Here is a 23,912-nt window from a genome sequence, read left to right as displayed (position 1 = left end):
GAGAGATGTGACTTAAATTCCAACACAATTGATATCCACATGTTTAGAAAACATTGTTTCTACTTCAAACTACTCAGGTGATAAATTAGAAATTAAGAGTTTTTTAAGCAACCCAGATTGCTCTTGAAGGAACATTTGCCTTGAGGGCAGGGCTCTGAGTATCCTTCCCGAAGGCGATAGGAAAACACTGGGGTTATGAGCAAGAGTGACAAAAGAAAAGTGACACTTTCAGAAATCAATTTGTCACTGGTGTGGAGAATTGCCCAAAAGGACAAAGTTGAAGGTAAAAAAAAGGAGAAATATCCTGCTTCATGTAAGCCACTAAATAGTATCTCACACATGTAACGCCACTTACTCATTACAGTAACAATACGATGCTGGTATTTGTATATTCATGTGACAGGGTAGAGGCCTCATTGAGACACAGTGGTTTTCACAGAGTCACACCGCTGTTAAAACATCTCTGCCCAGCTGCGAGAAGAGAGTATAGCATATGAACTTAGAATATGTTAGACGTGTAAGAGACCATAGACCATGTACTGTGATGCTGAGCTCCCTAGGAACTGCTTCCGGTTTCTTTCATAAGTCAACGTTCTGAACCGACACAGTACTAAGTCCAGCAACCCGACTTAGAATGTGTCTGATGACAAGAGAGATTAGAAAACATGGCTTCGTTCCAGACGATTATTGAGTCATCTGGTCACTAAAGAAACCAACTTCAGTCGATGACTGACTCCAATTTCACCTTTTAAATTTGAGGCGATGACAAAGCACCTGAGAAAATCATCAGATAATTTAACTGCGGCTGGAGAAATAGCCCATAGCTTAGTCAGTACAGTGCTTGCAAGCATGACAACATGAATTTGGTTCTCTAAAACACAAGTTAAAAAGAGTAACAACAACAACAACAACAACAACAACAACAAAAAAAACAACCAAACAAAAACTGGGTAACTATATTGTTTGGAAGGTGGAAATAGATGAAAAACTGAAAGTCCTGTAGCTATCCCTCTTTGCTTACTAAGTGGGTTCTAAGCTGGAGAGAGACACAGTCACTGAAAAAATTTAAATATCTATGACATAAGGAATGATACAAAAGTTGTCTTCTTGGGGGCTGGAGAGATGGCTCAGAGGTTAAGAGCACTATCTGCTCTTCCGAAGGTCCCGAGTTCAATTCCCAGCAACCACATGGTGGCTTACAACCACCTGTAATGAGATCTGGTTTCTTCTTGTGGTGGGCACGCACACATGGGAGCAGAATACTGTATAAATAATAAATAAATCTTTTAAAAAAAGAAGTTGTCCTCTAATCTCCACATACATGCACACATGTACATTCATGGACACCTCTACACAAATGTATAGTCCCAGCTACAGACAAGCTTATATATACAAGAACATACACAAAATAATAACAATAATAAATAGATTAACTTAGTATTGAGAATAAATATCAGAATAAAAAGAATAAATTGTGCCATTTTCTGCATGGATATGATCGAGTCTGAGAGCTCTTCCCAGAAGAAAAGCAATAGAGACTGAGAACGAAGAGTGAACACATACCCAGGGAATTATAATAGCAAGAAGAAAAGGTTATAAATGAGATTGAGCAGTATTTAAACTGACAAAGAACTACGAGGATCCAGTGCCACAGAAAACAAAAGGAAAATCAGCTTGACCCCATAGCCACTAAGAGTAACAAGCACTGCCCTTATGTGTTGTGCTACTACCAGGTGAGAAAACATAATGACCTAACTCTGAGAGTTGATGGCAAAGCCAGTAAGTCTACCCGACTCTTCTCTGCACAACTGATGGAGGCAGACTGTACTTAGAAGATGATAAGGTACAAGTAGCAACTACAAAAGCTTCATCTCACAGAGGCCTGTCTAGCATCACTATTAGGCTCCACCTCCTGAAAGATACACGTGATATATAAGGCTGTCTTGGAACAGAAGATCTTGAGCCCTCCATGACTTGTCAGGTGAGCCAGGCAGGTCTTTGCCTGCATAATGAAGCTGAGCCAGCTTCCCTAAGACACTAAGGACACATTTGCTGTGTCATGAAGCCCTGTCCTTTTTACATGGTCAGCTGGCATGAGGGGAAAAAAAATCCAAACGTTAAGTTTGCTTTTTGTTTATTTTGATGATGGCATTGGGGATAGCAGGATCATTGGCCCCCGGGTCATGTTCTAGCCCACAGTGTATCAGAAATCTTCCTGAAAAAGTGTGGGTTACTTATTTTTCACTTCCTGTTGAATAAATTGACTTTGCTCAGGATTAAGGTTCATGTATGTCTGGGTCTCTTGATCACCTGGCTACCCCAAGTTCATTCTAATTTCTTTCAAGGCTGCATTTAGACTCAAGTAAGCACTCTTCGGAGGTTAGAACAAAAAGAACAAAGCAAGCCAAACTTAAGGGTAAGACTAAGGTACAAATAACATAGAGACCCATTTATACTATCAGCCACTTCCATCTCAATTTTAGTGAACTGGCTCCACTCCTATCTCCTTGAGAAAAAAAAAAGAGGTACCACTCAGGAAACGATTGCCTTACACTGCTTGCATCCCAACCTTTATCAAAGAAGGGGTCTCTTTTTCTACTGTACGTGAATCCCTCTGCACACACACAGTGTATTTCATTCTTCTTGTCTATCCGAGGCCCTTCCTTTTCTTCTAAACTGCTGTTTGTGCCTTCTGTCTTTCATATATCTTCATCTCTTGCCTCTCAAATGGATCCTTTTCATCTTTAGTAACACCCAGGGCTCTCCTTCAATTGTAGAAGCTTTCCAGGACTGCATCTCTCTGAGTTCATCATATACCCCTCAGCTTCCCTTCAAAGCTGTATTTTTCAGTAAAGAAGTCCACCCTCATCCTGTCTATTTTGCCATCAGCTTCTCTAACCCTCTCCAATATGCCCTCCACTCATCAAACTACTAAAGTGCTTTCTCACCCACCTCAGGCCAGAGTCAATTGGCATTTTTAGCTTTCACCTTATTGAACTATGACGAATTACTTTTAGGGGTGGTCATGGCTTTGTTTCAGAAACTCTTTTTTTCAGGCTTCAGAAACAAAGTCTACATCATTGTATGTTCTCTGTAGAGTTTGTTTGTCCTGAGTATTGCTCTCTGATCCAGCCTGCCCTAGTTGGGTACTAGCCATTTTCTCAGTTTATTTTTTTGTCTTCAAGTGATTATTTCCTTCTATATAATAGAAATATCTATATAATAATGAATTCCAGTGTGTATATTCACTCTAAAACTCTCGTAGACCACAAAGTCAACTCCCTACTTTAATATCCTCATTAGTATAAAAGCTCTTTAACTTCATGATGCCCAAAAATGAACTCAGGTTCTCACCTCAAACTCTGAGTTTCCTATTTGACCTCTTCTTTCAGAAAGATGATTTTGTAAATTTCAGAAGTGTATGAGCAATCTTTTATACATGCTTCTAATCTATCTATCTACAGTCCTTGAAACTTTTAACTGCTGCATATCCATGGCATCCATGCACTTGTCTCCATCCCTGAAGCTCCCATGCAAGACCAAATCACTCCTGTCACTGGTCTGTTTCAATGCTTAGTTTCTAACTTGTTTTCTTGTACTTCTTCTCGACTGCTTCCAGTTGATTCCCTATGCTGCAGGTCACATGATATTCCAAACCTGCTCTTAGCATCCTTAGTTTTAAGAGTCTTTCAGGTTCCCCATAACTACGACAATCCTACAGGGCCTTCACAATCTCAGGCGTGCCATCCACTTCATTCTCTCACACAGTTTCTCTTGGTCTTTTCAATATAAAGAACACAGACTTCTCTCATCTCTTCCCTCCTCTCTCTCTCTCTCTCTCTCTCTCTCTCTCTCTCTCTCTCTCTCTCTCTCTCTCCCTCCCTCCCTCCCCTCCTCTGTCCCTCTCTCTGTCCTTCCCTCCCTTCCTCCCTTCCTCTCTATATTTGTTCACTTCTTTAGTTCACTCAAACACTCTCATATTAAAACATGCATAAAAAAATTCCTTCAGACATTCACATCGCATCATCATGGTCTTTCCAATCTCCAGAATTTTGTAACAACAACAACAACAACAACAACAACAACAACAAACATTAACCAGTATCTTGTATTCTAACACTATAAACCAGAGTGTAATTAATACTTATTAAAGCTTAAGTGACCCCTCCTTTCCCACTATTCTACAATATCACTGACTGAAGTGGTAATCTTTATATGAAACTAGTTTGCCCCACAGTTTACCTCAAATATTCACTTAATTTTTCTTATTAAATTAGTCATAAGTAGGACTCAGCTTAAAGTTAAACAATAATGTTAACAACAACAACAATAATAAACTTTAAAGATCAAGTCAGAATCAAAGTAGTAAAGAGATAGTCTCAGGTTACTTTACCCATATTTACTGTCATAAATATAAGAGGTGTGTCAAGCCGACTTAAAGGACCAAGCAAGACACAGTTACCATGTTAGAGAACTTCTCTAGAAAGTAAAGAAAACCATCCATGTATTTTAATTTATTACTTTCATGTGTGTGAGTGTATTGTTCATTTGACAGTCCAAAGACAACATGTAGCGTTAGCTGTCTCCATCTTCCAGGTGGGTTGGCCCAGCAACTGAAAATATGCCATCATGTTTGGCATCTAGGGATTTTACGAGCTGTGTGGAACCACTGTAAAAATGTTTTATAAAGTAAAACAGTTCTAGATTGATGGGGAGATTTGGTTTAAGCTCATATAATGTGGTCTCGGGCTTTGAGCAGAGGGATCTTTAGCCACAGCTCTAACCCCAGTACCCCGAAGTATGCCTAGCATATAAGTGACTTCATTAGTGGCTTGTTAGTGAATATGTGGTCCACCCTCTCATTTCCTTAGCAGCAGAATTCCTTGACTATATTTATTGAATGATTAAACCCTTCCCTTTGAAGAGTCAGACTGCCCTTAGAGGGATTAAAATCAAAGCTTCTAAAAAAATAACATAGTCTCAAATATGAAATGGATTCAAAAATGAAAGTGGTAAGCCTCTCAAAATAACCTCTTGCAGATAATTCCAAGTCCTATTTCTTTAGTTAATTGCTATTACTTCTTAAAAAGCAACTATGGCGTGATGTCCTCCCGAAAGCCCCCCTAATTGCCATCAATTTGCACTCAACACCCCCACATAGTATTCGGAAAAGAATGAGGCACACTGGAAATATCTTTCATAACACTCTTCCAGGTTTGTTTGTTTGTTTGTTTTTAATCCACCGATCTTCTCCCTGAGTCTCTAACTTCATTTAGGAAAGTAACATTGTCTTATTCTTCTAATAATTCTTAATTCCTAACATAGTACCTGGCACCTAGTAGATGCTAAATATGTTTCTGTCGAAGTGAACTGAATTCTTGAAGACTTTCATTGATGCTATCAATTTTATAACCTGATTCACTCATGCATTAGCTTTCAGCTAGTTTTTTTTTCAACTAATCCCTGTTCATACCTGGGAGGAATGATAACATATCATTTCATAAAGACTTTCTGGACTACTTTCAAGGTACTGAATGTCATTTTGAAAGAATTCTAATCAATAATAGTTTAAATTAGATATCAGAGAATCCAATGCATACATAAGTGCTTGCAGTATTTATATAAAGCTAAACTCAACAGCTTTTCCATTCCTTTTCCTTCATCTAGTGTGACATTTTAGCTGATATTCCTGAACTGCTGGGAAGAGCAAATGCATTTCTATTAGAGCCTCTTTGCTTCTGTGGCATTCTACCAACAGGTGTTCAGTATTCTCCATTTTATCTATATTTTTCTTTCCTTGTTTTATTATCAAAAGAAAAGAATTTGCCTTGACTTGTTTTATTAATATAAATAAGGCTCACCTGGATTGTATGCACACCTGAAATACAGGGCTGAGGAGATGTCTCAGCACTCAGAGTTGCTTGCCATAGGAAGTCTGACAGCCTTAGTTCAATCCACACATGACAGAAGGAGAAAAACCAGCCCAGCTGTTCTCTGTTCTCCACACATGCACTGTGGTGCACGCCCCCCCCCCCACACACACCACAAGTGCTATTTTTAAATGTAATTCTAACACAGGGGCCAGTTACTCCCTTTACATTGTATAATGTGTGGTTAATAAAGAGTCCCTTCATGTTTTTGTTTTTGACTGTCATCTGGAATTCTGGGATTCATTACAGTCACAACTGTCAGGATAAGGACCTCAGAAGAAATATCTTACCCTAAGAAAATGGAGCTCCTGTAACTTCAAAAGGGATATGCCAGCAGGACTCCACACACTCCACATACCTCTCTTCAGTAATTGTGAACTTGTGACCTCCGTTTGCATACCTGCCATAAAGCTTTAAAGCATCACAATTCACAGAAACGTTTTCTTTAAAATATAAACTATGAACAAAGGATGCAAATGTTTAAGTAAATTCCCTTTAAAATGATAAAGAGAAAAAAAGTGGTGCAATGTCTTCATGGTGTGTGGTTTATCTTCAGAAAAGGACTAAAGGTTAAGGGGAATCCGTTCTCCATGTACTTAGACTTTAGATTTTTCAAAAAGTGTTTGAGATTCTCAACATTTTGCAGCATGTTTTTCACATCCTAATCTTCTCCAGTATTACCCTTCCTATCTTTCTTAACAATGGCACTTGATGCTGCACACACACACACACACACAGAGAGAGAGAGAGAGAGAGAAAGAGAGAGAGAGAGAGAGAGAGAGAGACAGAGACAGAGACAGAGACAGAGACAGAGACAGAGACAGACAGACAGACAGACAGACAGACAGACAGACAGACAGACAGAGACAGACAGAAAGAGAGAGGGAATGAATCTGCATTCTCACCTTAACATATAGTTCTAACAAGACTTTTTTTTTTAGGTATGTTATTTCCCTGACTGATTTCAATTGTGTTCATTTCATTATCGCCAGTCATTTCCCATTTCCCAAATTTCTTGCCTCAACGAATCTGACGTTCTTCCAGTTCTCCTTTGGGTTAACAGCCTGACTATGACTGCTCTGCAGCAGCCCCTGCTGGCCAGAGACACTCTCCAACATGCCTGGCCTTTCTCAGCTGTGCGTGTCGAGGCTGGTGCTTAATCCCCTGGGGGCCTTGCCTGAGTCTAGCCACAAGTGTCCCACAGTCTAGCCAGGAGTGACTAACAGTCAGCAGACCCTGGACCAGGGCTGCCTGCCATCTGCAGGGTAGCAGCTGCACATTGTTACCAGGATAGAAGGAGAATGCCAGATGAATGCAGTTTAGCGCAACTTTTTGTTTGTTTCTAGAACACATTTTAAAAAAAAAAAGTATTTTGAAGCTGTGACTAAAATGATAAAAGGAAATCAATGAGGAAAAACAGACCACCTGAAAATCTTCAGTTGAAGCACAACTTGTGACATGATGTCAAAGAGGCATTCTTTTCAGAGAGAAGGCATATTAAATTATGCTCACACTGACTGCTCTTCCAAGGACTGTTGATAGATGCTTAGGAGAGGAAAATCTCCCTTTCTGCTTGACCTTAAAAGCTGTCTTACCCCAGGCCTTAAGTGTTCAAATGTGAACATAAAGCATTTTTTCATTGATCCCATAAAGGTATTTTCAACCTGTTCCCTTTAGCTTTCGCTTATCATCTGCCCATGCATACAGAAGAGGCACGGGTGCATATAGAGATGGAGGCATGGGTATATTAATTCTGAGCTGAAGAATAAATACATTCATCATTCAGGATGACAGAAGCAGAGTGGAATATACTGGGGTGATTACAATTTGTTTTGCCATGCACTCATGAAGACTCCTGACAGTGGAAAGAAAATAGAGCAGGCAAGTTATGATAATAGAATATAGCTGCTTTTCCCACATTTATCATTATTCTTAAGCTAATCTTCCTAAAGAGTGTGAAATGCATACATATGTAATAAATACACTATTCCTCTAAGACTGAGTTTAATTTAAAAAAAAAGGACAAAACTGGAGAACTAATTTACTCGGACTCAAATTATGTAGTGGAAAATACAGGACATTGATTGAGAAAAATTAAGGGATATAAGAACAATAGGAGATGGGAAACAGGACACAGATGGTGCTGGCTTCAAGATTTGTAGTATGTGACTATTTTGGTACAAGGAAATTTGTCCTTAAGAGGAAGGGTGACTACGCAAAACACAATGGAAACAACATTTTATTTTTGTACGTAATATCAACAGGAACAGCATCCTTCAGCAGTGTGACCAGAGTTCCTTCTAATTCACATTGGACGAGTGGTGTCATTTTACTTCGTATTAAAGATATAAAATAAATTGTGTTGCTTCCTAAGAGATTATCAACAAGCCAGAGTCCCAGAGGTTAGCCTCTGATTTTTTTTAAAGTCCTCTTGCTTAGCAATATCACACGATGTGCAAACCAAAGTACTAGTGGCCACCAAGGTATAGATTATGAGACAGTCTAGGAAATCAAGTCTCAACCGTGCCTCTTGGTGTTCCCCATGTCAAAATAAATTTTACCAGAAGAGCCATATAAAGACACAGTTCAGACTGATAAAACTGAGCATCCTCTTAGGTAAAATGAGCAAACTGAGGTTTGTAAAGAGGGAAAAAAAAGCCAAAGAATCCAACACAGAACACTGTATGTTCCCTCAAAGCACAAAATAAACTTCCAAGTAGTGACAAAAGGCTTTGACTAATGGCAAACCTTAGCTTGATGTGTCAGTGTGCAGCTGAGAAACTGTCAAGTCATCTGACCTTCCTATGTATTCAATTTGGTAGACTTGTTAAAAAAAAAAAAAGAAAGAAAGAAAACTACCTCAAAATATCACTTCCATAGGAGCACGCAGAAACATCACTCAAGTAATATCGTTTCAGCAAGAGGGATGCCATAGAATGTATTCAATGTTAATGGATTAACAATAGAAGGCGTATATTTATATGCTTTTGTGTTGTTAAAGAAAGTAGGTAAAATCTCATTATGCCAATGGTACGTGCTCCTTTGACAACCTCCTTGGCAGCGATTTAAAAAGTTGAATCTTGGGGGCAGGAGAAAATGTCATGAGAGCTCGGTTTATTAAATTTTGTAAATCATAAGGCTTGTCTGCAAATGCAGAGCACTGCTGCTGATTTAGTTGTTGGCCTAGAAACTCTGCTGTGGGGACCATTAAACAGGTCCAGAGTTTAAGTTGCACAGTAAATTATACTCCAGAGAAACAGAGGCTTCACATCCTGTTTCTGTCGATCCTGGAGAAGTCCTAGGAGACATGGTCAGGTTTTTCACAGCGATCCACCCATGTGGTTCCACATAACGGAACTGGGTCCACCTGGGATTACTGTTGAGCTCTGTGAGACTCAATACCAAAACTGGAGAACTAAATTAAATTAGGCTTTTTTTTTTCCTTCCTACTGGAACAATCTTTACAGCATGATTGGATAGAACCGATATTCTTTTTAGGTGACTCCAGCTTGCACAGTCACTTTCAACAAGTAGCGGTCATTAGAAATAGCAAGGACAGTATGCTTGGTAGTTTAAAAATAGAGTTGCCGTTTTTTTTCAGTCTTCTTCCTTAAAAGAAACTGTCTATAGTTACTATAATGAATTGTCCACAATTACTATGACTAAAACACACAGTTTGGGTCCACAATTAAATGAGACCATAAAGATATGTCTGTCAGATATCCTGAGCCAGAAGGCTCCAAGGTTATAGAGTTTTGGGTGACTGTTCAGGCAGCAAACTGCCTCTGTCTTTTTTTTTTTTTTTTTTTTTAACTTTGGAAACTGCTAACTTGCACTTCCTGTTTACTCAGGTAATTAATTTTACTCTTTCTCAAGTCTCTGATGGGCTTGAAGACAAAATAATTTAGTTTTACAACTAAGTTTAGTCGTTTAGGGGTTAAGATGTGTCTAGGTCTAGATAGATGTTTTAAGTTGATGAAGATGAGATATATGACGGATATTGATTTACATTCAGAATTTTAGACTCATCAAAATAGGAAAGATATTTTCTTCAAGGCTGCCAAATACGAATAGCCAAAACACTATGAACGTAACATCAATATAACTCCTGATTGTTTTATGGTCCTTCTTGCTGTGTGTAGTTTATTTTATACAGATGTAATAATGCAAATGTATATGTTAAAAATATTTTTTAAAACGATTTTTTTCCAGCCCAAAAATCAAGTCAAGGGTTTTCTTACCTGTTTATGAGAAACACAACAAAGAGACACAGCCAAAACCCAAACAAAATCTCTACCAACTTAATGAGGACCAGGGAGACCTGCTGAAACATCAAGGAGAGAGCGCCTCCCTTACATCATCAGTGTGCTCCACGCATGGTGTAGTGGATATGCTCTAGCAAAAGCTTCAGGGTACCACATGATGGGATATGTCATTTGCCTCCTTTCATTGATGAATTGATGTGTTCAAATAAATACCTGAAACAGGAAAAATAGAAAAAGAAAGCAAAGTCTTATGCCCAAGAAACCTGATGCAATTAATCACTCTTTGTAATAATTCTGTCATGAAATTTTCTAATGTTTTGTTTCTGCTGAAGTGTAGTTAAGAGCTTATTCAGTTATTTAAAGTTAGACTACTTCTTACATATAGTTCCCTTAAAAACTAAAGTTTTGAAAGTCTCCAATATTCAACTTATAGTCAGCCATTTATTTAAAACTAGCTAAGAAATTATGGTAAATGCATAAAGGAAAATGGTTTAAATTCTGTAATATAAGTTTATCTTATTTATATATTGAAAATATCCGATTCTGTCGCTGTTAAGTAGTTTTACATCTTAACTCACTGAAAACAAAGATCCAAATTGCCTTTGATGTTACGTTTTTAAATCATCATAAGAAGAAAATCATCTTATTCGAGATCACTTGGGATGGAGGCCTCATCATAGCAGATATTCTATAAATGATGGTCCACGTTAAGTACAATGCAGCCTGTTCTGTGGACCTCATAAACCTGAACTGCTCACATCATTTTCATGGCAAATTAGTCTCAACCAATTACTATTGGTAATTCACATTTATGAAACCATTTTCAAGGCAAAAGAAAATTAATGTCAATCATTTATTGAGCCCTCCTTATTCCCATTAGAGAGCCCTAGTACCTAGTACCTAGTACCCTCACAGAATAAGAATCTTAGTATTCATCACCCTAGCAGTGTGATGGAACCCAACAAAGCTTTCTTAAATTCATGTTTTTAATTCCCACTTGGATTTTTTAATGTTAAGATACAAGAGTCAAGTCTGGGAGATATGATTAAAATGTGGCTTGATATCAATAGGAGGAGGAAAGGACAGAAATCAATACTGTGAGAGCTAATAAAGACAAATGTTCTGTGATTCACCAGGGAAGAAATAATGGATGAAAAATTGAATATGATTCAGCAGTGTAACACTGTCACCAAAAGGCAAATGCTATATCGGATTGCATTAATAGACATATCATGTAAAACAAGAAAAGTGATTTTTCAGCAGCAACGCTTCCCAGCTCCGTTGGCCCAAATTGCAAAGTCCTTACACTTTGATCCCCAACCATTACCTAGGAGGATGTATAAAGTTCATGAGAGGAAAGCGTTTAAAATACAAAGATAAATAAGCAAAATAGATAATAGACTGTTAACAAAAGAAAAAGCCTATTGAGTCCAAAGTTGTCTTCATGTCTGATTTTGAGAGATGACGGGAACTGAAGCTATGCTCAGTTCAAGAAAAGTTTACTAAGAGGGGACATAATTACTGCAACGTGAGATGCGTAGAGGGAACAATGCTTGACAAAGAAGCCGGGATCTAGACATTGTAAAAACTGAATGATAAAGTAGGCAAAAAATATGCATTCAATTTTTTTCAGACAATGATTTACATTAAACAGAAAGAAAAACCATTCACACACACAACCAGGCAACGATTCAATGGAGTCTCTGGGTTCTTTTCACAGGATGTACTGAAACTAACAGGGATAGTCAGCAGTTTCAAAAGTGGTTTAGATTAATGCATATGTGATGAAGGACATCTTTAAACAGTTGTCATTTTTTTTTCTTGGCCCATATGACATGATCTCTAGTCAGATTAACTAAAAGAGCAAAACTGAAAACAGTATCTGGGGAAGAACAGTCTAAAGTTACAAAGCAGATGAGCCGCTCATCCCCCACATTTCCATAAAAGGACTCCTTAGACTGAAAAGATAGAAGACAGCACTGACTACTTCTGTTAAGAACCTAGAATATACTAAGCCATGTCCTATGCTCTTTGTAATTAAAACTCAATTTAGAACTCAATTTTAAGAGATATGTCCTATGCTCTTTGTAATTAAAACTCAATTTAGAACTCAAACAGTTTTAAGAGATATGTCCTATCATCCTATTTTCTCTGTCCAGTTATTTTTACCCATAAGTTTTTAGACTCCAGATCAAGATCCTGAATTGCTGTAGGCTAGCCATGCATCCCAGGAAGCTATACTGCTCCTCAGTCACCTGTGAGCATACTTCAAAGCCTGAAAGAAGCTAGTGTCCCCAGCTAAGATGACACCTTATGTGCCAGTAGATAACAGCAGTCAGTGGCCAAAGGAAAAAAAATGGAATAAATATAAAATATGTTATGGTCTATGAATGACATTAACATTCATATAATATGCCAAGAAGCATTCCCTCTTCAGACTTTCTAAAATTCTAAGTAGTTTAGATTTTTGCCTTTCTGAGATAATTTTAGAAAACTTTTTCTGAGTGTGGATATTAAATTAAGTCCTACAAACTCTGAGTGTATGTGATTTACATAAATCACAACACTGCTTTGGAAACATCACACTAGGGGGCTTCAAAGTGAGTGTGCAATTTCTTTCTAATATAGATTAATTTAATATTTAATTTCTGACTAATGCAGATTAATCTCATTAATAGGGGCAGCTAACTACAAAAATCACATCTCCCAGCTTCGCATCTCTTGAGTCTCATGGAAAGAGCCGGCACATTGGAAGTGGGGAGTGAAAAGCATTCCAGAAACTGGCCATGATTGTGAGAATTATCTAAACTGTCTCACTTACGGTATAAATGTAAGCGATTCAGAAACCTTATTCAAAGATGCATTCGTGACATAAGACTATCAAGCTGCAAAACACACTTTGCGTTCATATTGCCTCATACAAATTCAATGATTTTAACTAAGTTCCTCTGGTCCTCAGAGCGTTCAGATATTTTCATGTGCCTTGATCGTCTCTTTTGCCTCTTTTTCTCTGTTACCTGAACTGCATTCATTGGAATCCTACTTTACTTACTTCATAATAGTGGGAATAACGGACAAGACAGTAGTCTTAGACAAGAGGGAGGGCTTTTGTCTCCATCACTACATGTACATGGCCAACAAAAGTACTACTGAGAGTATTGCTGCAGTTTCCGTCTTATTCTATTCTTCAGCACTGTCTAAACCTCAGAGATCAATGCATTTCAAACTGGTTCATTTGTCTGCCTCTTGTAGATAAAATTCCACAAATAAATAGTGAGCCTCATTTTTCTCAGGGAAATATTTTCAAAACTCCTGTATGAAAGATAAAACTTTTCTCCAATTCAACTTGAGGGTTTTTGCATGTAATACTAGCAAACAGATGAATTTAACATCAGAGTCAGTCAGAAAGTGAAGCAATTGCTCTGAATTCTCAATCTGGAGTCTTCCCAAAGCTAAAACTAAACAACCCGTCCAGCTGTCTATATTCAAAGCTGTCTCTCTATTGTTCTTCATGGTATAGCCAGGATTGACAAGACATTGTCCAAACACTGGAACATCTGATATTACCTGTATACTTTGCCAATTTGATCCTCTGTCCTATGTGTTTAATCTGGTAATTTTATTTCTACAGTATGTTTATGAAGGTGAGAGACCAAATCAAGTCATTACAATGTTGTACATAATAGACACCCAGTGAATTGTGTCTTTTAAGATTATGCATGCAGGCTGCAGAGGAGATATCTCAGTAAAGAAACTGATTATCTTGTGGACATGAGGACCTAAGTTTGGCCCCGTAGAACCCATGTTTAAAAAACTCCGACAAGCCGGCCGTGGTGCACCACCTTTAATCCCAGCACTCAGGAGGCAGAGGCAGGCAGATCGCTGTAAGTTCAAGGCCAGCCTGGTCTACTCAGCAAGTGCAGGATAGCCAAGGCTAAACAGAGAAACCCTGTCTCCAAAACCCAAAATAATAATAATAATAATAATAATAATAATAATAATAATAATAATAATAATAATAATAATAATAATAAATTAATTAAAGACTCAGGCATAGCAGCACACATTTGTAATAACAGTGCCAAAGAGGTGGAAACAGAAAACCCATGGAGCTTGCTACCTCACCAGCCTTTCTTAATTGGTTCACTGCAGACTGGTGAGAGACCCTGTCCCACAAAACAAAGGTGGACAGTTTCTAAAGAATGACACTTTGGAAGGAGGATTGCACCTGGTCTTCCTGAAGGTTGAGAGCAAAATGAAGAAGCACCTGGACTTTCCCCGGAGCCCTTTGTATTTTTAAGGCATCAGATGGAGTTGGATTTCCTAAGCCACGTTCCCTATTTGAAATGGAAGTCACTTCTGCCTTCTTCTCGTGGCAAATGGGTTGCTTTCCATAAATGTTTGCTACAGAAGGCATCTGTGGTGGTTGTTTAAGCTACCAAAAAAAAAAATTGGCCAAGCTTATGTGACATCTGTCCTGTCAAGTGTTCCTGATGCTGGGCCCTGAGGGAGGTGAAGGCCATGTGATCAAACTCTGTGGCCTACCCTGGTCCTGCTCAATTGAGGATATACAAAACTTCCCCTCTGACTGAACAATTCAAAGTGTGGTCACTGGTGTTCATTTCATTTATACTAGAAAAGGCAGGCAGAGTGGTGAGACTTTTGTTGATCTTAAGTCAGAAGAGGATGTAAAATTGGCTCTGAAAAAAAGACAGGGAAAGCATGGGACACCAGTATACTGAGGTATTAGAACCAAGATGGATTGGGTGTTGAAGCACAGTGGTCCAAACAGCGCCAGCAGTGCCAGCGATGGCTTTGTGAGGCTTTGGGGACTCCCATGTGGATGCACAAAGGAAGAAATAGTTCAGTTTTTCTCAGAGTTGGAAATTGTGCCAAACAGAATCACATTACCTGAGGACCTGGAGGGCAAGATTACAGGGGAGGCCTTCATTCAGTTTGCCTCACAAGTTAGCTGAAAAGCTCTAGGGGAAGCACAAGGAGAGAACAGGGCCCAGGTGTATTGAGGTGTTAAAGAACAGCCAGGAGGAAGTTAGGTCATACTTAGATCCACCTCTGAAGTTTATGTCTGTGCAGAGGCCTGAGTGCTGTGACCAACATAAGGCATCACAATGCCAATGTACCTCCAGGCTGTACCAGGCCAGTCACATTGTGAAACAGGCAGTCCTGGAAAGGATGGGATCTGGTGCCTAGAGTGCAGACTGTGGGAGTTATGAAGAGTACAATGGCCTCAGCGATGGCTATGGCTTCACTACCGACCTGTTTGGAGGAGACCTCAGCTACTGTCTCTCAGGAATGTATGACCATAGATACAGAGACAGCGAGTTCACAGTGCAGAGCACCGCCCACTGGCCATCGCATCCATATGAGAGGGATGCCTAACGAAGCAAGAGAGAACATTTACAACTTCTTCTCTCTAATTCAACCTTGTGAGAGTTCATATTGAGACTGGCCCTGATGGAAGAGTGATGCGACAAGAGATGCCGATGTTGAGTTTGCCACCCATGAAGAAGAAGTGGTGGCTATGTCAAAGGAAAGGGCCAACATGCAGCACAGATACATAGAACTCTTCCTGAATTCAACAATAGGGGCTAATAACAGGGCTTATAGCAGCCAGGTGATGCAGGGCAGGGTAGAGTCAGCTGCTCAGGCAACTTACAGTGGCTGGGAGAGCCAGTCAGTAAGTGGCTACTACAAAGCAGCTACAGTGCTCAGAGCAGCATGAATGGATAGGATTAATATTGTAGGAATATTTAGGTTATTTCAATCAAAAATTTCACAGGCAGCCAATAAAGCCATGAAGAACCGTTTGTAACTCTAGAGGAATCTATAGGACCCAATGACACCATGAGTTTGTAAAATCTGGATTTAAAAATTACTTCTTCAAAAGAAAAAAGAATGATGCCAGGACTTCCCTCACAACATGCACAGACGTGTATAAAACATCTCCCCCATACATGTGAACATAAAAGAAAATGTATATGCACATTTAATGTAGCATACATTTAAGAAAATATTACAAATAAAGCAGTGATTCTTGCACAGAAAAAAAAAATTGAAAGTTGCTATTGCAAGGGACTCTGCCAAGCTTCTGTTCCCATAGACCTCTTTTGGGCCTCTAAGACATTTGCAGTGCTAGGGAGCTTTGAAGAACAGAGGGTTCAAAGCACCACACTTTCTGTCCTACAATCTCAGCTTTTACCTATTTGGTGCATTGGGTTTCCAAATAAGATTTTCGTTAAGAGCTACAGAGATGGCTAAGTGGTTAAGGCAAAAATGATCAGAGTTTGGACCCTCAGAATCCATGTTAAAGCTATGTGAATGTGATGGTTATTTTTTAATTTGGTACAATCTAGAATTATCTAGGAAGAGAGTCTCAGCGAGGGATGTTGTAGACCGGGTTGACTTTGTAGGCACGCCTGTAGGGTTTGTCTTGATTATTAACTGATGTTGGAAAACAGGCTAGTATAGGTGGCACCATGCCCTTGGTTTAAGCCCTAGACTATGAAAAAGAGGAAGAGAACTGCACAGTAAGTGTTCTGACAATTATTCTCCCTATGGTCTTGACTATGGATGTGTCTAGCTGCTTCACTTCTTGTTTTGACTTTCTTGTAATGATGGACTATGCTCTGTCCATCATTTTAACAATGTTGAACCATGTTTAAGATGGGGTGTCAAGGCATCAAACCAAAGTGTTATTCTTTTTAAAATTAATTTATTTATTATTCACTTTGCATTCCAATCATAGTCAATCCCTCCCTCTTCCCTTTATCCTCGCCCTTTCTCAGTGACATTCATGCATCCTCCCTTGGGCCTCAAGACCCAGATGTACCACTTCTAGGCATATACCCAAGGGATACCCCATCATACAACAAGCACATTTGTTCAACCATGTTCATAGCAGCTTTATTTATAATAGCCAGAAACTGGAAACAACCCAGATGTCCCTCAACCAAAGAATGGATTTTTAAAAATTGTGGTACATTTACATAATGGAATACTACTCTGCTATTAAAAACAAGAAAATCGTGAAATTTGTAGGCAAATGGATAGAACTAGAAAGCATCATCCTAAGTTAGGTAACCCAGACCCAGAAAGACACACATGGTATACACTCTTTTATAAGCAGATATTAGTTATATAGTACAATGGATAAAAATACTACAATTCACAGACTGAAAGAGGCTACGTAATAAAGTGCCATTCTGTAGAAACTGACAACCTTCTTTTTTGAGACAGGGTCTCTCACAGGCCTGGAGTGAGCCAAGTTGCCGAGGCTGACCAGCTAGCAAGCCCCATGTGTTTGCTTCTGTCTCTTTGACACTGGCACTACAAGTGTGCACCGCCATGCCTAAGGTGGTACTGAGGATTAAAAGAAATCCTTATACCCCTAAATTGCTTTGTATCAAATGAATTTTATCTTAGCAACAAAAAATGAAGTTAAGACTGTGGTCATGCAGCTAACTTGTAATTACAGCCTAGAAAAGCAGAGACTGGGAATCCCCAGAACGAGATGGCCAACCAAATCAGCCTTATAGTGACCTCTGGGTTTGAATGAACCTGCTTCAAAAACAGTAAGATGGAGAATGATAAAGGGAAGATGACTGCTATAAAATTTGGACATTTACATGCTCTGGCACACACACACACACACACACACACACACACACACACACACACACACACGGAGAGAGAGAGAGAAAGAGACAGAGACAGAGACAGAGACCTGGGATACAAAGGTGTTGTGTGCTGTGCAGGGATGAGGAACCACTAGGGATTGCTGGTGGTTAGCTCCAGGGCTGATGGGAGACCCTAACCATCAGGCAAAGCAACTGCATTTCCACCCGACATTTCCACAATAGTTTAATTCACTGAGTGAATAATCATGCCCCTCTCTATGTTTAACATAGGAAAGCATATCACAGAAAAAGGAAGAAAACTAACTACTTAACTCTAAAGTACATAACATGGGGCTTCATACAATTTAATATGCCATCTAACATGGGGCAACATTATTTTCACCTCTTGTCCAGCATATTTGGCTGCATCTTCAAACATTTTATTAGAAAATTTCCTAACAGACATATTTAAATATAAATATTTATTTGATAATTTATTCAGGTAAAGATATTCTCTGAGATCTCAGAGATTCATTTCTACATTAAATTAGGAAAATAGTGGAATGTCTCAAAGCAGATATCCATAAATTCTCCCACAATGAAACTTTTAGTGTATTTCTTTCCAGGATTTTCTCTGTGTTTCTATAAACAAAATTGCTAGCATAAGTTTAGGTTCACGTACTGATTGATTTCTTGTGCTTGTGATGACAGCATTTAAGACAAAAGCTACTGTCTTTAACTTTTCTGTACCACAGCATGAAGTATAAGCATGCTGACATGCAGCTGGTATATAGAACTTATTCATTTTGTACAACTGAAACTTAATAGCCATTGAATATCAACTTTTCATCTAGGCCCATGCACAGCCCATGACACCATTCCATCACTCTCTGCCTTGATCAATTTGACTGTTTTAATTTCTGATTCATCTGCTTCACTGCTCTTTTACCTGGGTAATTTAATGTAGTGTGCATTTTCCCAAATCTGTAAATATGTATTGGAAATGGTTTTTGATGATTATGTACTATTTCATTACATAAATATGTGTTTGTTTATTTATTTATGGTGTTTTTCTACATTTAATACATATATGTGCTGCTTGCATATTATATTATATAGTTAATGCCTAAACGTAAATATACCAATCAAATAAAAACTGACTTGAGGAGTTAATAATATGGGTCAGTGTATATGAGTGTTAACTTGTCTCACAGAGGAGCAGAGTTAAGTTCCAAACACCCATACTGAGTAGCTCACAACTGCCTGTGTCTGAAATTCTAGTGGGAAGCTGACACTCTCTTCTGGCCTCCAGGGGCACCCATATGCACATGCACATAGAAAGAAAGAAAGAAAGAAAGAAAGAAAGAAAGAAAGAAAGAAAGAAAGAAAGAAAGAAAGAAAGAAAGAAGAAGAAAGAAGAGAGGGGGAAGGAAGGAAAAAAGAACAAAGAACAAAGAAAGGAAGAAAGGAAAAAAGGAAGGAAGAAATAGTTTTAACCAACTTAAATATGTACATTTTGTTAAGTGCCTAGGAGGTTCATTTTATTTGTATTTATAAAATTCATCATATTCCCTTTCTCCCAAGAAACACAGTCTTTATTTTCTATATTTTAAATGTTTAATACAAATTCTTCGATTTTCCCTTTTCTCATAATTATTCAGTCAATGGGCTCAAATTCATTGAATCTAATTATTCTCCATTACTGGAATGCCAAATTTCCATTTTTATCTCAATTATATTCATCTAAGACATTTATTTCTTATTATTTATACTAGCATTTTCCTTTTCCCATTTTCCAACTTACATTGCATGAACAGTGAACACAAGAATCCAATAAAGCATTCAAATAATTACACAAATACAAATACTTTCATTAACATAAACCTGCCATCACATCAAAGTCAAAATGATAGAAGATGTATTATTGTAGATGCCAAGAGTAGAAATCAAGTCCAGCTTGCCAGCCCCAGCAAAAATTAAAATGCCTAGAGGAGCATGAGAGTGTTCAACAACAGAGAAATAAAGCACAGATGGGTTTGGACAACAGGGCAGTAACTATCCAAGTGACAAGAAACAGGGAAAGTCTGGTCTCTGACCAGAACCTCCTTCCCTTCCAATGTTCAGTGCTTCAGGAGAGAGGGTGCATCTTGTTAAGCTGCCCTTGAGGCCGCAGAGTTTGAGTTAAGATGATCTGGGGTTGGCAGCCTGTGTTTTCTCTATAAGAAGGCAGAAATTTGGAGCACACTCATTAGGTGACATGAGATGAAAGATAAGCTTGCCAAAGGGCAAATAAGGGTCTCTATCTTGATAAGGCATACCATCGATGTTTAATAAACACTTGCATCAAACTAAATTCAAGGGCGTTTGAAGGTAGTAGGGAGAAGGGGCGGAAAGAAACACAGAATAGAATAATAAAAGGGAAGAAGAAAAAGAAAGGAAAGGGCAGGATCTTGGGAGCAATTCATGGTAAATTTTAATGAAGAAAATAAGCTAGGTATCACTTTTTATTTCAATTCAATGAGGGCCTAATGTACTGTCACCAGCTTTTGTGGGTGGCTTTCATACTGACTTTGAAAGCAGTTTTCAAAGGAAGTTCAGAAATGATCATCCAAAGTGGCCTTAATGTTGGTATAATCTAGAATTTCCCTATGGGGCATGTTCAAGAGCTCATTTAAATACTTATGTCCTGATATGGAGGCTTCTTAAAACCTCACTTACGATTGCATGTTTTACATTTCTCCTCAAATTAATTCATTCATAACTGCAGTATGAGGCAATAGGAACACCAAGAGAAAGGCAGGAGGGATATCAATCTAACCACAATAAGTTTAATAAAATACAAAGATCAAATATAATTTCAAAGACCTATATGGGTTTCCAAACACATTTTCAAAGCCTGCTAAGAACTACAGTAATCGTTGCTGTACATCCGACAGTGGCTATAACTAGGACTAAGCATTTTGCATTAAAGCATTCATCATACTGGAAATGACTGGCTGCATACAAAATTGTTCCAATTTTAAAGGTTCAAAAATCGAGGATCAGGAAGCTTGAATTGGCAAATGTGTAATAAAGTAGAGCCATGCTGGTCATTGGGTACATGGCTCAGCATAGGACTAACAAGAGCAAAAGAAGAAAATGAGGCCAAGAATTTATTACGTGTTTATATGGTCAAAGTGCTCAAACATGAACCACGCAACACATGTTCTAGCTGATGTTAAGCTCAAAAAGAAATAAATTAGTAAATCACCTTTTAAGGTTTTTCTTTTCAAATGTATGTGCTTAGCTGATTTCAGAAATCCAGTTATTCCATATTTGATACAAAATTATTTGATAGAGCCCAAGATATAGAAACAGCATAATTATCCATCATCAGAGGAGGGAATTTTTTAAAAATGTATTCTATAAACACAACAGAATACTTTTGAGCCTTAAAACATATAAAGGAGCCTTAGTTTGAGTGGGACCCCTGGGCCCAAATCTGCCTATCATAATGTTCTACTTGTAGGTTTCTAGGACCCACTGGATCCTTCTACTTTGCCATTCTCCCATGCTTCTCTCATCTAGAGTCCCAATAGGATGTCCTCCCCACTGTCCCAGTTTCCTGGTACTTGAAGGCTTTCATGGGACATGCCCCTTGGGCTAGTATGCAGATATAAGTGAGTATATACCATTTGAGTCTTTCTGCTTCTGGGTTAACTCACTCATTATGATCATTTCTAGCTCAATCCATTTATCCACAAATTTTGGGAATTCCTTGTTTTTAATAGCTGAATAGTATTCCATAGTGTATATGTACAGCTGTAAACTTTAAACCCCTACCCAGATCTAGCCAATGGTCAGAACATTCTCCACAGTAGAGTGGAGAGTTGGATATGACTTCCTCACGTACTCTGGTGCCTCATATTTGACCATGTCCCCTGGAGGGGGAGACGTGGTGGCACTCAGAGGAAGGACAGCAGTCACCAAGAAGAGACTTGATACCCTATGAGCATATACAGAGGGAGGTAATCCCCCTCAGGAACAGTCATAGGGGAGGGGAATAAGGGGAAAATGGGAGGGAGGGAAGAATGGGAGGAGACAAGGGATGGGATAACCATTGAGATGTAACAAGAACAAATTAATAAAATAATATATATCTTGGAAAAAACATATAAAGGAAATCTTATCGCTTGAGACAGCATGGGTGATGCAGAAGGACACTATACTAAGTGAAATAAGAAAGGCACAAAAAGACAGCTAGCACGATCTCACTTTCATGTAGGAGCTACCAAAATATTAAACAGGAGACTCAGAGAATGGTTATGAGAAACAATAATCCCCACTTAAGTTAAAAAAAGTACAGGAAACTCAGCAGCAAAAGCAAGTCAGATCCATGTTCAGTTCTGCAAAGGCTGAACACGAGCTTAGACTAAGGCGAAAAGAGCTGCATGCCAATTTGGCATAAATCAGTCGCATTATATTCCTAATAACAGGTTCCTGCCCCTAAATTCCTGGTTGTCTGGGTTCTTTATGAAGACAGAGACTTAGCTACTGTAGCCTTCATCCCAACTTCTTAACCCTCCTGGCCTCAGTTTCCCCTTCCCTTTTAGAATGTGTGGAATTAGTTAAGGAACAGATTGGAACTTTTCAGCCTGAAGATGAATGAAAAGAGCGCAGGGGCTGCTATCTCGGGAAGACAGGGCCTCAGCGCCCTCCTGTACATATATGCGAGGCATTGATGAACTCTCAATGCACCTCCATACTGAAGAGACCATAACGACCTGTTTCATACAGTGATTCCGGGCATGATCAGAGAGGAAAGTCAAAGAGTGTTAGAAATAGGGCTGTGCAACATGAGGACTGTACATAGTACCAATAGGATGGACATTTCAATTAAACTGTAAGCCTAGGACCACTGGCTCAGAGGTTAAGAACACTTTCTGATACTGCAGAGGACCCCGGGTTCAGTTCTCCATACCCACATGGCAGCTCACAACCACTGCAAGTCCAGTTCCAGGAGCTCTAACACCTGCTTCTTTTGGGGGGCGGGGTTGGTTTTTTGAGACAGGGTTTTTCTGTGTAGCCTTGACTGTCCTGGACTCACTTTGTAGACCAGGCTAGCCTTGAACTCACAGTGATCCACCAGCCTCTGCCTCCCGAGTGCTGGGACTACAGGCATGCGCCACCACACCTGGCCTAACACCTGCTTCTCTCCCAATCAGGTGACAGGCAGCCATATGGTGAATGAAGTCACCTGCAGACACTCACAAATAGACTCCAAATAAGTCCTTTGTAGTAAAAATAAAATATAATCATGTATCCATAAATGATATTAATTTTAAAAACTAAAAAGTACCTCATACATTGCCAAGTAGACAGGTAGTGAGGAAATTTCCATGAAAGGAAGGCAACTTGAATGAGCCACACTGCACTACTTTCTTACTTATGGAAGAAAAAGCCATATTTTCTTTAATGACCAAAGAATAGGCCTGCAGACATCCTTATGAGTGGCTTGATTCCACAGCCTATCTGAATGAGAAAGTAATAAAAGAGAGCTCATGAGGACCTGAAAAGTTTGTAGACAGAACAACTGCTTCATAATAAGAGTTTCCAGATTGCAACATAGAAAGAAGGAATCCATACCCAGAGCATAGCAGAAGCTAGGATATGAGGTAATTTGGGCCTTCCTTTTGAGCATCACAAACCTTATGAACAGTGGTGGAAGTTATTCGATAGCATTTATTGCAAGGTCTAGTTCAGCGCCTTCCATGGGTGGGCAGTCAAAAAAATCTTATTTGAAGATAATATTTATGCAATGATAATCAGTCTCCTTCGGTGTAGCAATTTTGGGGGAGAATATTGTCTGTGCTGAGGTTAAGCTTTGTGAGGTAAAATAATAAAAGGAAGGGCAAAGACCAGATGTGGAAAGTATTCAGAAGAGAAATTAAGGTTTAGGCAAAATTTACATAAACATTGACAATTACAATTCAGAAAAGTAAATGCATTTATAGAAAAGTTTGAAACAAGCTTTGCTTGATGCAAAGAGCGCATCAAAATTACTGGTGCTTTTCATCCCTCCCAATTTCATCAACTCACGC

The 23,912-nt window shown here is 38.8% G+C and overlaps 1 pseudogene across 1 annotated transcript; it reads left to right on the top strand.

Moving 5' to 3' along the window:
• Window positions 1-14,661: 14,661 nt before the first annotated feature.
• Window positions 14,662-15,994, top strand: LOC311589336 (heterogeneous nuclear ribonucleoprotein F-like; annotated as a pseudogene). Its single transcript has one exon. The product of its transcript is annotated as a heterogeneous nuclear ribonucleoprotein F-like (transcript).
• Window positions 15,995-23,912: the final 7,918 nt, after the last annotated feature.

The sequence above is a fragment of the Acomys minous genome (genome assembly GCF_964271855.1).
Source record: "Acomys minous genome assembly, chromosome: 18".
NCBI lineage: Eukaryota > Metazoa > Chordata > Mammalia > Rodentia > Muridae > Acomys > Acomys minous.
The sequence above is the reverse complement of the archived record's forward strand: the minus strand, read 5'-3'. Positions and strand labels throughout refer to the sequence as shown.